This window comes from Triticum aestivum, chromosome 3D, assembly GCF_018294505.1.
Source record: "Triticum aestivum cultivar Chinese Spring chromosome 3D, IWGSC CS RefSeq v2.1, whole genome shotgun sequence".
NCBI lineage: Eukaryota > Viridiplantae > Streptophyta > Magnoliopsida > Poales > Poaceae > Triticum > Triticum aestivum.
Window position 1 is genome coordinate 610,069,701 of NC_057802.1, and position 16,387 is coordinate 610,086,087.

Below are 16,387 nucleotides of genomic sequence, written 5' to 3' on the forward strand. Positions count from 1 at the left end.
TCCCGATGACACAAAGAGGTATCATCAGATCGAGCAAGAGACTTGGAGACCTTATTCCACTCCAACGACGATGCCATCGTCTCGCCACTGTCATTTGAAGACCAAACCCTAAATAATCCTAGCCCTACTGCCATCAAGCTGAAGCACCGGGATCCCCGCTCCCTCCCATCATCGTTGCAACAAAACGAAGGGAGAAGGGGACCCTTGCTGGAAAGGTGTAGATCGGCCGTCGCCTCCGCCCTGCCTAGGTTTCATGAGCGGAGGAAAAGAACAGGCTGACATGGGCTTAAGTGAGTGTACGGATGAAGTAGCGGCACTAGTAGAAAAGAGGGCTTTGGTTCAGGCCAGGTCAGCCCATTAGTCCCGGTTCAGTCCAGAACCGGGACCAATGGGGGCACTGGTCCCGGTTCGTGAGGCCAGGGGCCTGCCGGGCCTCGTGGGGGCATTGGTCCCGGTTCGTCTGGCCCCTTTGGTCCCGGTTGGTGGGACGAACCGGGACCAATGGGCCTCGCTCCTGGCCCACCACCATTGGTCCTGGTTGGTGGCTTGAACCGGGACCACAGACTGTCCTTTAGTCCCGGTTCATGCCACGAACCGGGACCAATGAGGTGCCTATATATACCCCTCGTCCGCGAGCAGAGCACTCCAGTGCTCTGTTTTTCTCTGGCCGGCGAGGGGAGGGCTTTGTGGTGCTCTAGCTCACCTCCTATGCACATGAGGTGTTCGATGAAATGCCCGAGCCACACTAGTTAAGCTTTATCCTCTCGAAGCTCGACCTCAAAGCTCCATTTTCGTCGAGATTAGTCTAGGTTTAGCGGCCCGTCACGTCCCATTCCCATCTTCACCGCCGTCGATCGCCCGCGCCGATCTCATCGCCGGCACCACCGTGGTGAGCCTCTTGTTCTTATCTTCTTTCTGAAAGAAAAAAATTCTTACTTTAGATAGATACTTGTCTAATTTTCTTACTATTGTATTGCTTGTTATTATATAGTGCGATGGTTTTGGTATCCGCCCCCGCCGGCCCTCGTCCTGTCTATGATTCGGATGTGGTATATATTATCTTTATAACTATTGGTTCATTTATTGTTTATGAAAATTATGCCGACCAATGTGACATAGATTTTATTTATCTAGGAGGTATGTGAACCGAAAATTCCAACCGACCCTATTGTCGAGAGGTTAAATTTAGTTGAAGAAGAAAACAATTTCTTGAAGGAAAAAATAAAAAAAATTAGGAGGAGAAGATGATATTGGAGTTGCATGTTGCGGATGTCGTCGATGATCACAAGATCAAGATGGATGCGATGCGCTTGAAGATTAGAAAGATTAGAAAGTATGCCATTCATACCGAGTCTTGGTATCATTATGCCGTTGGATCAATTGTTACCTTGGTTGCCCTTAATGTACTGACAAAGGATTTGAGAAGCTATTGAAAATATTGAAGAAGAAGCTTCCAAAGGATAACGAATTGCCCGACAGTACATACACAGCAAAGAAGGTCGTATGCCCTCTAGGATTGGAGGTGCAGAAGATACATGCATGCCCTAATGACTGCATCCTCTACCGTGGTGCGTACAAGGATCTAAACGCATGCCCGGTATGCGGTGCATTGCGGTATAAGATCAGACGAGATGACCCTGGTGATGTTGATGGCGAGCCCCACAGGAAGAGGGTTCCTGCGAAGGTGATGTGGTACCTATAATACCATGGCTGAAACGTCTGTTCAGAAACGAAGAGCATGCCAAGTTGATGCGATGGCACAGTGAGGACCGTAAGAAAGACGGGAAGTTGAGAGCACCCGCTGACGGGTCGCAGTGGAGAAAAATCGAGAGAAAGTACTGGGCTGAGTTTGCAACTGACCCAAGGAACGTATGGTTTGGTTTAAGCGCGGATGGCATTAATCCTTTCGGGGAGCAGAGCAGCAATCACAACACCTGGCCCGTGACTTTATGTATGTATAACCTTCCTCCTTGGATGTGCATGAAGCGGAAGTTCATTATGATGCCAGTTCTCATCCAAGGCCCTAAGCAACCCGGCAACGACATTGATGTGTACCTAAGGCCATTAGTTGAAGAACTTTTACTGCTATGGAATGGAAACGGTGTACGTACGTGGGATGAGCACAAACAGGAGGAATTTAACCTGCACGCGTTGCTGTTTGTAACCATCAACGATTGGCCCGCTCTCAGTAACCTTTCAGGACAGACAAACAAGGGATACCACGCATGCACACACTGTTTAGATGACACTGAAAGTATATACCTGGACAAATGCAGGAAGAATGTGTACCTGGGCCATCGTCGATTTCTTCCGACCAACCATCAATGTCGAAAGAAAGGCAAGCATTTCAAAGGCGAGGCAGAACACCGGAAGAAGCCCGCCATGCGTACCGGTGATCACGTACTTGCTATGGTCAATGATTTACACGTAATCTTTGGAAAGGGTCCCGACGGACTAGCTGTTCCGAATGACGCTGAGGGACACGCACCCATGTGGAAAAAGAAATCTATATTTTGGGACCTACCCTACTGGAAAGACCTAGAGGTCCGCTCTTCAATTGACATGATGCACGTGACGAAGAACCTTTGCGTGAACCTGCTAGGCTTCTTGGGCGTGTATGGGAAGACAAAAGATACACCTGAGGCACGGAAGGACCTGCAACGTTTGCACAAAAAAGACGGCATGCCTCCGAAGCAGTATGAAGGTCCTGCCAGCTACGCTCTTACGAAAGAAGAGAAAGAAATCTTCTTTGAATGCATGCTCAGTATGAAGGTCCCGACTGGCTTCTCGTCGAATATAAAGGGAATAATAAATATGCCAGAGAAAAAGTTCCAGAACCTAAAGTCTCATGACTGCCACGTGATTATGACGCAACTGCTTCCGCTTGCATTGAGGGGGCTTCTACCGGAAAACATCTGATTAGCCGTGCATTCCTCAATGCAATCTCTCAGAAGGTGATCGATCCAGAAATCATACCAAGGCTAAGGAGTGATGTGGCGCAATGTCTTGTCAGTTTCGAGCTGGTGTTCCCACCATCCTTCTTCAATATCATGACGCACGTCCTAGTTCATCTAGTCGACGAGATTGTCATTCTGGGGCCCGTATTTCTACACAATATGTTCCCCTTTGAGAGGTTCATGGGCACTAGCAGAAAAAGGGGCGTTTGTCCCGGAACCGGGACTAAAGGGTCGTTACTAATGCCTCTCCCCTTTAGTCCCGGTTCTTACACGAACCGGGACTAAAGGCCGCAGCCACGTGGAGCTCCACCTTTAGTCCCGGTTGGTAATACCAACCATTTTTTTAAAAAAAAAATTGATTTTTTTTATTTTCAAATTTCTGAATTATTTTAACCTCTAATCTCTAATCATCACCCCTCATCACTGCTCAATTTATCCTCTAATCTCTAATCACCCCTCATCATTCCAAATCATCTAACTTCCCGAACGGTCACCCATCCTCCCACTCCCCCAGCCTGAGCACGCTTAGCTTCCGGGTTCTATTCTCCCTCGTTTCCAAGTCTGCACTTGTTGTTTTTCTGAGAATAGTAAGATGTCAATCCTATTAACCCTCAGGAATTTTGCTTGAGCATGAAGTGACACATTTCACTGTTTGAGTTTGAAACTATTGTTTTAAAAAACAATAATTATTTAGTAACACTAATATTTCTTGAATAATTAGTTTGACCATTGTTTGACCATTGTTTGACCACAGTTTGACCAGATTTGACCAAAATTCAAAATAACTGAAATAATTATTTAATAACACTAATATTCTAGAAAAATTAGTTTGACCATTGTTTGACCACAGTTTGAAAAAAATTCGATTTTTTCCACTCTAGATCTTAAAAGCCCCGTAACTTTTTTCTGTTAGGTTTTTGAGGATTTTGAAAATGTTTAACGGGTCCCCCCCCCCCAGTTAAATTCGGATGTAACTTTTCGAGTAGATGATTTTTCATATAAAAAACTTTTTCATCCGAGTTCGTATGCAAAAGTTATGCCCATTTTACAAATTCCAGAGAGATTTTGCAAATAAAGTCGAAATTCATATTTGTTAATTTTCCCAACAACTAGACCACATATCACATGGGAAACTTATTTTATTTTATTTTTTGACATTTTCATCATTTTCTTTTGTTTTTTCTAAAACTGAAAAGGCGGTCCAAGGGGGGGGGGGGTAGAGTTTGAAAATGGGACCTTTAGTACCGGTTCGTGTCATGAACCGGTACTAATGCCTCAAAGCCCATTAGTACCGGTTGGTGGCACCAAGCGGGACTAATGGGCATCGCACCCTTTAGTCCTGGTTCGTGGCACCAACCGGGACTAATGGGCCCAGGTGAACCGGGACTAATGCCTTAGCCGCATGAACCGGGACGAATGCTCACATTAGTCCCGGTTCGTGACTGAACCGGGACTAATGTGAATACTGCCCTGTGACCACAGCCCTGTTTTCTACTAGTGGGGAGTCCTAAAGAAATATGTCCGTAACCGCGCTAGGCCAGAAGGAAGCATCTCCATGGGCCATCAAACAGAGGATGTCATTGGGTTTTGTGTTGACTTCATTCCTGGCCTTAAGAAGATAGGTCTCCCTAAATCGCGGTATGAGGGGAGACTAACTGGAAAAGGCATGCTAGGAGCGGACTCAATAATATGCAGGGACGGGCATTCTTGGTCTCAAGCACACTACACAGTTCTACAGAACTCTACCTTGGTAACCCCGTATGTCGATGAACACAAGAACAGTCTGCGCTCCAAACACCTGGAGCAATGTGACGACTGGATTACATGTGAACACATCAGGACATTCAGCAGTTGGTTGGAAACACGTCTCAGAGGTGACACCACTGTTTGTGATGAGTTGTACTCGTTGTCCAGGGGACCATCTTTGACTATATTGACATACAAAGGATACGAGATAAATGGGAATACATTTTACACGATCGCCCAAGATCAAAAGAGCACCAACCAAAACAGCGGTGTCTGCTTTGATGCAGCAACCGAGAGGGGAAAGGACACATATTATGGTTACATAATGGACATATGGGAACTCGACTACGGACATGATTTTAAGGTCCCTTTGTTTAAGTGCAAATGGGTAAATCTGTCAGGAGGCGGGGTACAGGTAGACCTACAGTACGGAATGACAACAGTGGAGCTGAACAATCTTGGGTACATTGACGAACCGTTCGTCCTAGCCAATGATGTGGCACAGGTTATCTATGTGAAGGACATGTCTACCAGATCGAGAAAAAGAAAAGATAAGGAAACGAATACATCATACGATGAGCCAAAGCGCCACATAGTTCTTTCAGGAAAAAGGGACATTGTGGGAGTGGAGGGCAAGACAGACATGTCTGAAGATTATGAAAAGTTTCATGAAATTCCTCCCTTCAAAGTCAAGGCTGACCCAAGCATCCTGATAAACGATGAAGATTATCCATGGTTACGGCGCAATAAGCAAATGACACAAGCGAAGAAAAAGTGAAGACTTTCTCCCGCAACTATTATGATGATACCATGCCAACTTTGTAACAGACGAGTATGATACCATTGTCCGTTTTGTACACGAAGTGCATCCAGTTTTTGCCGTAACCCTCTTAACTTTCTTCCACATGCTATGTGGATGAAATGATGATACCATGCCAACTTTCAACCTTTTCAGAGTTCATTTGAAATGCTTTTCAATTCCAGGGTCTTATAGCTCAAAATAATCAATAAATGCATGAAAAATAACAAATGAAGTCAGAAAGAGTTGAAAATTGATGATGTGGCTTTGAATGGTGCATTTTGAACACACAAAAAGTCGGGAGTTCAAATAAGTTTAAAAAAATGAAATCCCTTTGTAACAGACGAGTTTCCGTATGAAATCCTGATACTTCGAAAGAGATTGTCCGTTTTGTACATAAAGTGCATCCAGTTTTTGCCGTAACCCTCTCAACTTTCTTGCACATGCTATGTGGATGAAATGATGATACCATGCCAACTTTCAACCTTTTCAGAGTTCATTTGAAATGCTTTTCAATTTTAGGGTCTTATAGCTCAAAATAATCAGTAAATGCATGAAAAATGGTGCATGAAAAATAACAAATAAAATAAATAAGTAATTAGAAACAAAATAATATAAACTTTAATAAAATATATAAGTAGAAACAAAATAAAATAAACTTTAATAACATAAATAAAATTTATGAAACTAAAATTATCAAAGTATTTTCTATTCAAAACATTATAAGCAACCTCTAGTATTATTGAAACTAAAATTATATAAAATTGATGCAACTAAAATTATCGAAGTATTTTCTATTCAAAATCATTGAAAGCAAAAAGAATTTTCATAAAGAACTTTTTTTGTTAGAAACTTTAATAGCAAAAAGAATTATCATAAAGTAAAATAAATAAGTAATTAGAAACAAAATAAAATAAAATAAATAAGTTTTTTGTTGTAAGTAGAAACAAAACAAAATAAATAAAGCAAAAAAGAAAACAAAAAATAAAAATTATGCCACCTACTGGGCCACCACGGCCTGAATACGACTAGAAACCCATCCATGGGCCAGGATTCAGGCCCGTAGAAGGCCCAGTAGGCCCACGGGCATGTACAGAGAGGTTAGGCCCGTAAGCCTGCTTTAGAGAGGAGCTGGACAGCTCAGGCGCACCGCACCTTATAAACAGGTGCGGCTCTGTCTCAGCTAGCGAGGTGGGACTAAACTCTCACCACCATGCCGCTGTGCAAGGCTTTCCGTCCCGGTTGGTGGCACCAACCGGGACTAAAGGGTGCCTTTGGTCCCGGTTGGTGGCACCAACCGGGACTAAAGGTAGCATTGGTCCCGTTTGGTGCCACCAACCGGTACCGATGCTCTTTGTATATAAGCTGAACTTGTGAAATTTCACAACTTCACCGTCAGTTCGTGCCCGACGCCCCAGCGCTGCTCCTCGTCGCTGTCGCCGTCATCACCCTTGCCTCCAACGCCGTCGCCGCGCCGCCCTTGCCTGCGACACCGTCGCCGCGCCGCCCTGCCTCCGACGCCGACGCCGTCGCCGCGCCGCCCCTGCCTCCGACTCCGTCGCCGCGCCGCCCCTGTCCCCGACCACGCCGTCGCCGCGCCGGCCCCTGCCCCGCGCCCGAGCCCCTTCCCGCGGGCTGCCCCCGCGCGCCGGCGCCCTCGCCTCCCCCGCCGTCGCCATCGCCAGACGCCCCCGCTGTGAGCCGCCGCGCCGGTCCGGCTCTGTTTTTATTTTGTATTAGATTAATTTTTTGTTCATATATATATAATGTATATTTGTATGTATGTGGCTATATGTAAGTTCAGAGCATGTTTTTTATCAGATTAATTTCTTATTAGATTTATTACATTAATATTTTTTGTTCACAACATGTTTTTGTTCATATATGTATTTTTTTTTCATATGTGTATTAATGTTTTTGTTGTATATATGTAATTTCTTTCAATGTATATATGTATGTGGTAGCTATATATGCATGATGAGGGGGGTGGGGGTCGATATACCCACTCCCCGATAACATTTTTTAGAAAAGTTTTATATATCTAGCTAGGAAGAAAGGAAGAAGGAATGAACTAAGAAGAGGATTAAGAAGAAAAATAAGAGGAGAAGAAGAAGGAATAGAGGAGAAGAAGAAGGAATAGAGGAGAAGAAGAAAAATAAGTCTATTTTTCTTCTTCTCCTCTATTCCTTCTTCTTCTCCTTTTTTTCTTCTTCTCCTCTTTTTTTATCTTCTACTTCCTCTTCTTAATTTTTATCGGGAACTCCATTCCAAAATAACTTCGACATGATGGGCGGTCGATATATATACCCCCTCTCGATCGTGATAACTTATACCATGGGAGCACCGCCCGGCCCTCTCGCTCGACCAAAACTCTCGAGGACACCCAAACCATAGAAAAAAACGATGTCGGTCTCCTACCCCCTCCCGCCGCGCCCCTACCCTTGAAGCGTTGCCGAGGCCACCCCAAACCCGGAATAAGCTAGGTCTACGTTTGCACTAATATATCCACCTGCTGTCATGTTTGTGTAATAATTGCCATGTTGTAATATTTGCAGAAACAATGGAGCACGGACGAGACAAGGAAGCAGAAGAGGTGTTGGGGGACATAATCTTAGCCGGAGGTGATGTCTTGTCGTATCTTAATGACAATGATGGTCTGGAAGAACAGGGTGAAGAAGCAGGCTACGGTGATCGAAGAGTGGAGGAGGAAAGACATGATTATGATGGCTCCGGTGACCCAATGCTGGTGCAAGAAGGGCCCCGTGGTGACGGCTCCGGTGACCGAACAGAGTCCGGCCAGGTAAATATATTAGTTAAGCATGTTCTGACTAGCTAATTGATGCATTCATTGTTTCGGTATGTACACATATTAATTAACTCTCGTCTTTCTTCTTTTTTCTAGCCCTCCGGATCGAGCACAACTTCGGTAAAGAGACGAGGTCCGATAAGAAAGTTGCGCTCGGATGAAAGGTTTGAGATCACGCGCGCGACGGCCAACCAATTGAACCCATCCAGACAAAGGAAGCATTTGCTGCTCAGTGCAGGGTTCTTGTTAGGGACAAGATCCCAATCAGCATCCACCAATGGTATAAGCCTAAGAAGGAAGACCCTGAGGTGTCTTATGTCAATGATATGAAGAAAGATGATCTTTGGACTGAGCTGAAGGCAAATTTCACCCTACCGCCAGAGGAGGATCCGGAGAAGCCAGTTAAAGAGCAATTAATCAAGTCTCATGCTCTTAAGAAGATGGCAGACCTATTCAGGAGGTGGAAGAATGAGCTGAAAATGTTTGTCGACAAAGAAGAGACACCAGAATTCATCGGCAAATATGAGAAGACCAAAGATCACTAGCCCGCATTTGTGGCCCACAAGACATCGGAAAAGAGTAAGAAGTTGTCAGCGACAAACAAGAAAAATGCTGCGAAGAAGAAGCTTCACCATCGTACGGGGTCAGGTGGCTACCTCAAAGCCCGGCCTAAGTGGGCCAAGGCTGAGAATGATCTGCTTGATAAAGGGATCGAACCGGAGACAATGAACTGGCCAGACCGTTGCCGGACTTGGTTCTTCGGGGCTGGCGGAAAATTGGACCCTGTATCAGGGAGGTGCGTTTGGACGGACGAGCTTTTGAGAATACCAGTCAAGAGGCTTCAGCACTATATCGATGCAGCGCAGCAAGGGACGTTCATTCCAGACAGAGAGAACGACGAGCTCACAATGGCCCTCGGGAATCCTGAGCACCCTGGACGGACACGAGGCACACCAGGCTCCGTTCCGTGGAAGGCTGGTTTTCCGGACGCAAGCGGTTACAAAAGCCAAGAGAGGAGGAAAAAAGTGGAGCAGACCCAAATCCAAAAGCTGCACGAAAGGGTTCAAGCGCTAGAGGAACGAGATGGCAATCGACATGCCGAAACTACCCCCGAAGCTACCCCGCCATCTCAGCAGAGAAGCAGCATGGCTTCCACTGAGCTGCTTCAGCCGGAGCATGTCTTGACGGCTCCTGCTAGCTACCCCGTGGATGCTATCACGGAGTCTCAACATTGCCACCTTATGACGCAATGGATGAAATTCAAAGTCGAGGCGGCTGTTGGCTCTGTTTTACCTACTGAACCTGGCGCAACCTACCACTGCCGGCCGATTCCAGAAGGATATGCTAGGGTGATGGTGGATGAAATAACGGACGGATTTGAGGACCTCGAGCTTGACCACCCTATCGGTGAAGGGGAGACTCGGCTGGGTTCTACTCTGAAGACTCCATGCCTATGGCGGAAGGAGCTCATCAACCTTCCGAACTGGACGCCTCCGGCGAGTAAGGGCACTCCGCCTCCTCCTCCGCCTCCTCCTCCGGCGAGTGATCAGGGCACTCAGCCTCCTTCTCCGGCGCGTGGCGGCACTCCGCCTCCTCCTCCGCCGAGTTTTCAAGGCACTCAACCTCCTTCTCTGGCGCGTGGCGGCACTCCGCCTCCTCCTCCGGCGAGTGATCAGGGCACTCAGCCTCGTCAGCAAGGGCGGAAGAGACCCGCCGCCGCTCCGGCTGCTCCGGTGCGTCGTAGTCCTTCTCCTCCGCCTCGTAAGCAAGGAAAGAAGACAGCCGCAGCCGCTCCGTCTGCTCTGCCGGCGTCTAGCAGTACATCCAGAGGCGGGAGGCAATACAGATTCGGTCCTTCTCTGAAGACTCCAGAGAAGTAACCATACGAGAGGACCGAGGAGGAAACCACGAAGATCGTGCGAGCCGAAGTGACGAACTTCTTTGAAGGGGTGAAAGCAAAGAAACATCCACCTCCGGAGGAGAAGGTAGATCCGGTGAAAGCGAAGCGCACTCTGGCTGCCCTGACAAAACCACCAAAGTCTCCGCCGAGAGGCAACTATGAGCGCATTATTGCAAAGACATTTGCCGAAGCGGAGCGGTCGGGAAGTACTGTCAGTGATCAAAGGTTAAAAGAACGACGAGCTAGGAAAAAATTGCCCAGCTCGGCGAACAAGCGAACCAATCGTGCCCCCCGCTCAAGGTGTCTACCGACATCGTCGCTAATGATCCCAGGGATGGTGCCCGGTTATAGCAATCTTGGAGATTACCTGCCCGACGATGTACATTATGATTTCTTGGAGGTGGACGAACACAAATACCATTACGGGAAGCCTCTCGTCAAAGATGAAAGATCTCTAACAACGATGATGCGAAGATTACATGATTGGTACATGAAAACCTGCAGAGAGTCTGGGGGGAGGAATACTTTTACGCTGAGAGTTAAAGAGGAGCATGACCTCGTTGGAATTGAACTGTTGAATGTTCCATTTGAGGAGTTCTTCCAGTTTTTCAATCAAAAGGCCCTCGATAAATCAACGGTCACTTGCTACTGTCTGTAAGTAGTACTACTTCTATCATTAAGTCTCTCTATATAGGTCAGCTCTTTCATTGCATGTATTTATAATTATCCTCACTATATTATGCAGATTGAAGATCGCCGAATTGAAGAAAAGACAAATCGGTGATATTGGGTTCATTAACACAAATCTCATAGATGCAACTGAGGTTAAATATCATGCCGAAAATACCGAGGCCAACTTGCTACGATCGTTGGTAATAAATGAAAACAAAGATATAATACTCTTTCCTTACAACTTCAAGTGAGTGTTACTGTCTTGTGCATATTCGGTTTTCCTTATTAGTCCAGGTTATAGTAATGTAATTGGTGACTTATGCATGCGTGCGCAGCTTCCACTATATTCTCCTAGAGATTAAGCTTGAGCAGGGAGTAGTAACCGTCTTAGACTCGAGACCGAAAGATCCCCAGGACTATGCGGACATGACTCAAATGCTCGAGAAGTAAGTTAAATCGATCATTATCCACCATATCAGCAACTTTGTTCATTTCCTGATATCAAGTAATTGTTTTCTTTGTCTGGCAGGGTTTGGAGAAAATTCACCAAAAAATCTCCGGGACTGCCGAAGAAGCTGCAATTTAGACACCCGAAAATATGTACTATAGTAGCATGTTTCGCGCATCTCCTAGTGATTCAAGCGCTAGTTTCATCAATACCATTTAGAATGCTTGCTTATCAGTTTGATTGACCTCTATTTCTTGTAAAGTGGTTGTGGCAGGAAGCCGGGAATAATTACTGTGTATACTACGTTTGCGAGTCCATCCGCTACACGACCTATGAGCGGGGCTACTCTGACGAACAATATGAAGTGCGTAAGCAATAATATTCACAATTTTATTTTATTACCATCATTTGTGTTGAGTTTCATTTATTCATATATATATATGTATTGACCCCCTTCTTCAAATTAGATCTTTCGGATGCGGGATGAACTCCTAGCACCAGATCGTATGCGAGCAATTCAAGAGGAGTTGGCGGCATTCTTCCTTGACCACGTGATCGCTAAAAACGGAGAATACTATGTGGACCCTGTGTTCTTACAATTTAATTAGGAGATTATATTGTAAGAGATAATTATTGTATATATGTAGCCGGTAGTGTCGGATAGATATACGAGAACTTGTTGTTCGACCAATCTCTCGGAGAAGGAGGGTGGTCGATATCACTTCTCTCTGTATGCATATGTTCATGACGATCTTCTGTTTCCTTCATTTGCTTACTAGCTAGCGTGTCTAGTCCTCTCTATACGTATATAGTACGTAGCGTCGACCAAGCACGGAGATAAGAGAGGACACTTCTCTCTATTAATTAGCTAGCTAACACAATATATGAAACACCTAAATTAACCCCCCAAAACCCCGAACCCCCCCCCCCTTAAAAAAAACAAAACCCCAGCCCCTGAAATGCTGACGCGTGGATGCCTATTGGTCCCGGTTAGTGCCACCAACCGAGACCAAAGGCCCTCCTGCCTGGGCTCGCCGCACCGGCCACGTGGAGGCCCATCTGTCCCGGTTCGTGTAAGAATCGGGACTAAAGGGTTAGGGCATTACTAACAACCCTTTAGTCCCGGTTCAAAAACCGGGACAAAAGGCCCTTACCAACCGGGACAGATGACCCTTTTTCTACTAGTGCGGATCCCCCAACCCGTGAAATAGGATAAACTAGATGACACCCCGTGCGTTGTTCTGGGGATTGGTTGCAATATTATTTGATGAAATTTAAATTCAAATTCTAATAAATATAATATATTGTGTTCGATAATTATAAAGTTGTGCATATAAAGAACATAAAGAACATATATATAGAGCATAAGTAGCATTTCTCATGCATGTAAAGAGAAACATAATGTGTGTGCTTGATGAAGTGGCATGTGTAGTGAGTTGGGATGTGTGCATGTTGAGAGAGTACGAACAATAATTCTCATACATGTTAAGATGTAAGAGAAATAATTAGTGGGAAGATGAGGTGGCATGTGTGCTTGTTGAGAGAGTACGAATAATAATTCTCATACATGTTAAGACTTAAGAGAAATAGTTAGTGGGATGATGAGGTGGCGTATGTGCATGTTGAGAGAGTATGAATAACAATTCTCATACATGTTAAGACTTAAGAGAAATAATTAGTGGGATGATGAGGTGGCATGTGTGACCAGCTCCGCGGTACAACCCCACCCAACCTACCTAGCTAATCATTTCACTAATTATCCCACTAAGACCCTAGCCACCGCTGTCGCATCCCACACGTCCACCTCGTCGCCGCCGCCATGAAGAGCTGGCATTGGATCGGAAAGGGCAAGCATGACCACGAGGCCGGCTCCTCCTATGGTCGACGCCGCTCTAGCAGGTCCTCGCTGCCCGCACCACCTGCTCCGCCAGCTTTCAAGACCGCGCCGCCGCCGGCTAGGGATGGCACCCGTAGGGTATGGGTACGGGTGGAGCTACCCTATACCCTTACCCGTCCGCCCTGAGTTTACCCATCACCCATGCCCATACCCGTCAAGGGTACAATTTTTTCCCATACCCGTCACCCGCCAAGGTATATAGGTACCCGCGGGTACAAATAACCGCGTTTACAACACATCACTTGAGTAGAAAATAGTTGTAAAAAGCAACATATAATCATAAATTATTAATAGCAACACATTTTAAACAGCAATGTACAACAACATATTTAGGGATGGCACCCGCAGAGTATGGGTACGGGTGGAGCTACCCCATACCCTTACCCGTCCGCCCTGAGTTTACCTATCACCCATGCCCATATCCGTCAAGGGTACAATTTTTTCCCATACCCGTCACCCGCCAAGGTATATGGGTACCCGCGGGTACAAATAACCGCGTTTACAACACATCAATTGAGTAGAAAATAGTAGTAAAAAGCAACATATAATCATAAATTATTAATAGCAACACATTTTAAACAGCAATGTACAACAACATATTCTCATAAAGAAAAATACTTGCCTATAAAGTGACATATAAAAATGTTAAACAACAACACATAATCATAAATAACAACACATATGCATACACTTTTAGTTCACGAAATCATGATAAATTATAGAGATAATTTGAATACACATTAGAGTTTTTACCTAGCATGATTAGAAGGGGAAATGAATACATTGGAATATTAACGGAAACCCACCTGTCAACATTTTAGATGGGTAGATGGGTACGCGGGCATGGGTTATACGATCCCATACCCGTACCCTCTCTACCCGATGGGTATGATATTTTCACATTTAAGTACCCATGGGTAATTTTTTGTCCCATACCCTTACCCTAATAGGGTTTTTACCCACAGGGTACGCGGATAATGGGTATCCATTGCCATCCCTACCGCCGGCCGGGCATCGGGACATGCCCTACATCCACGTCGACGTCTGCCAGCGCTACTGGGAGATGGCGACGCCATTTTCGTGGGGAGATGTTCACCTGCCGAACAACTGGCATCTCTCCGCCGACCGCGTGCCCATCCCTCCAGTGCCCATGAGCGGCTGCGCATGTCGCCGTGTGGAACCCTGCTCTAGTGGGCCAGCGGTGGAACTGGTCGTGCACGGCGCCGGAGATGGCCGACTCAGTGGGTGTCGGCCCATGGTCAGCCACGCCGCCGCGGTCACCAGAGCAGGAGCATGAGCTACGGGAGGAGGTGGTGCAGGCACAACCGGCATCTCCAGTCTACTAGGGGCCACCAGCCCATCTTTGGCAGCCACCTCTCTTCGTGGACCTCACCGGCGACGACGACGAGTAGGACGGCGGCTCTTGAAGACGGCGGCGGCCATCGGCGGGGCCTATTTCTAGTTTTTTAATGTCTTTTCTTATGTTTTAGTTTTAGTTAAGACCTGTGTTAAACTTGGGTACTATGGATGTGGACGTTCATGTTTATTTTTATGTTTTTCACATTATTTGCAAGTTTATTTTGTTTTTTGGGCAAAAAGAAGTCCACAAATCTGGACGGTTCGGGACGAGCCGTGCCAGTTGAGTGCACCCATGGCCGTACGACCGCAAGCGGACGGATGTGTCAATTTTCCTGCCCCGAACGGACGTAAATTGGAGACGAAGCGGACCATGTAAATTGTGTGGTTCCCCATTTTCATTTTGTAAATTGTGTGCCCATCTGTTCCCTCTCTATGTTTTCCATGAGCTTTGATTCATCTCTATGTTGGTAATGCCTTTCTTGTGTAGAGCAATCCTTTGGAAACCGAGAAAATCCACAAGCCAAATGTGTAACGTGGTTTATCAGGAGCAGACTTTAGACTAGCCCCTGTAATGGACCGACTTGCTGAGGTCTTCCTGCGGCACCGCGTACTAGGTCACAGTCATGGTCATCTCCTTCAGACCTTCACATTGTATGAAGCACACCACTGCCACAGCCAGGTACACATCCACATGGGTACGAGGGTCCTTATCATCATCTGGAACAGACTTGCACTATCACATTCAGTTTCTGTAGTTTATCTCCAGCGACCAGAATGTTTACTCTGTGCTCACGGTTGGAGCTTAAGCAAACACCAACTAAAACTGGGGAAGGAGTTCAGTTACTGTTACTCTGCTAAGTTAGCTATCTATAAATTGGAGCTACTTTTTTTTTATAAAGGGCGACTTTATTATCTCAAAATGTAGCATCAAGCGGATACAGAGCATTATGAGTAACACCCGGCCTCTGCATAACTAAGATGCACACAGCCAAATCCAGAAGTCTGACAAAAATTCATGAAATAAAAATCGACAAATCGGCGATAGTAGAGTCCTTTAGACCGACACTATGCCTATGTCGAAGAGGGTGGTGGATCGATCCGTAGGTTATGCTGACACCCATGTTGGGAAAAAACCTCCGTAGCCACCTGCTCCAATCGCGTATACACCGCCATGAACAACGGTTGATACTCCGGCTGTTGTAGCATAGACCACGTACGTAGCGAGTGCGTACACCGGAAAATAATCTGTAGAGGAAAGAATTTTTGTCATTAAAAACCAAATCATTTCTACATGGCCAAAGTGACCAAATTAAGGCATACGCTCCCACCCTTATTAGCGTTTTGAACCTATTTGTAATACCGTCCAACCAATGACCAAAAATATCGGCAACACTTGTGGGCGGATACAAATTTGACGCTATTTGAATGACTTACCACGTAGAATGTGCAAACTTGCATTGGAAAAAGAGGTGTTTGATTGTCTCGTCATGAGTACAAAAAGAACACTTCTTACTCCCTCGCCAGTTGCGCCGTGCGAGGTTGTCTTTCGTTAACACAACTCCCTTACGAAGATACCACATGAAGATTTTCACTTTTAGTGGAATCTTAGACTTCCAAATTTTCTTATTATTACTCGTTGGTACCTCAGAATGCGTGAGTGCACGGTACATAGAGTCCACTGTGGAAGACCCTGATGTAGTAATGTTCCAGCGAAACACATCCCGACCTTGTGTCAGGTTAATCGAATCCAGCCGGGATAAAAGATTATGCCATGACACAAGCCGGGGGCCAATCAAATCCCGC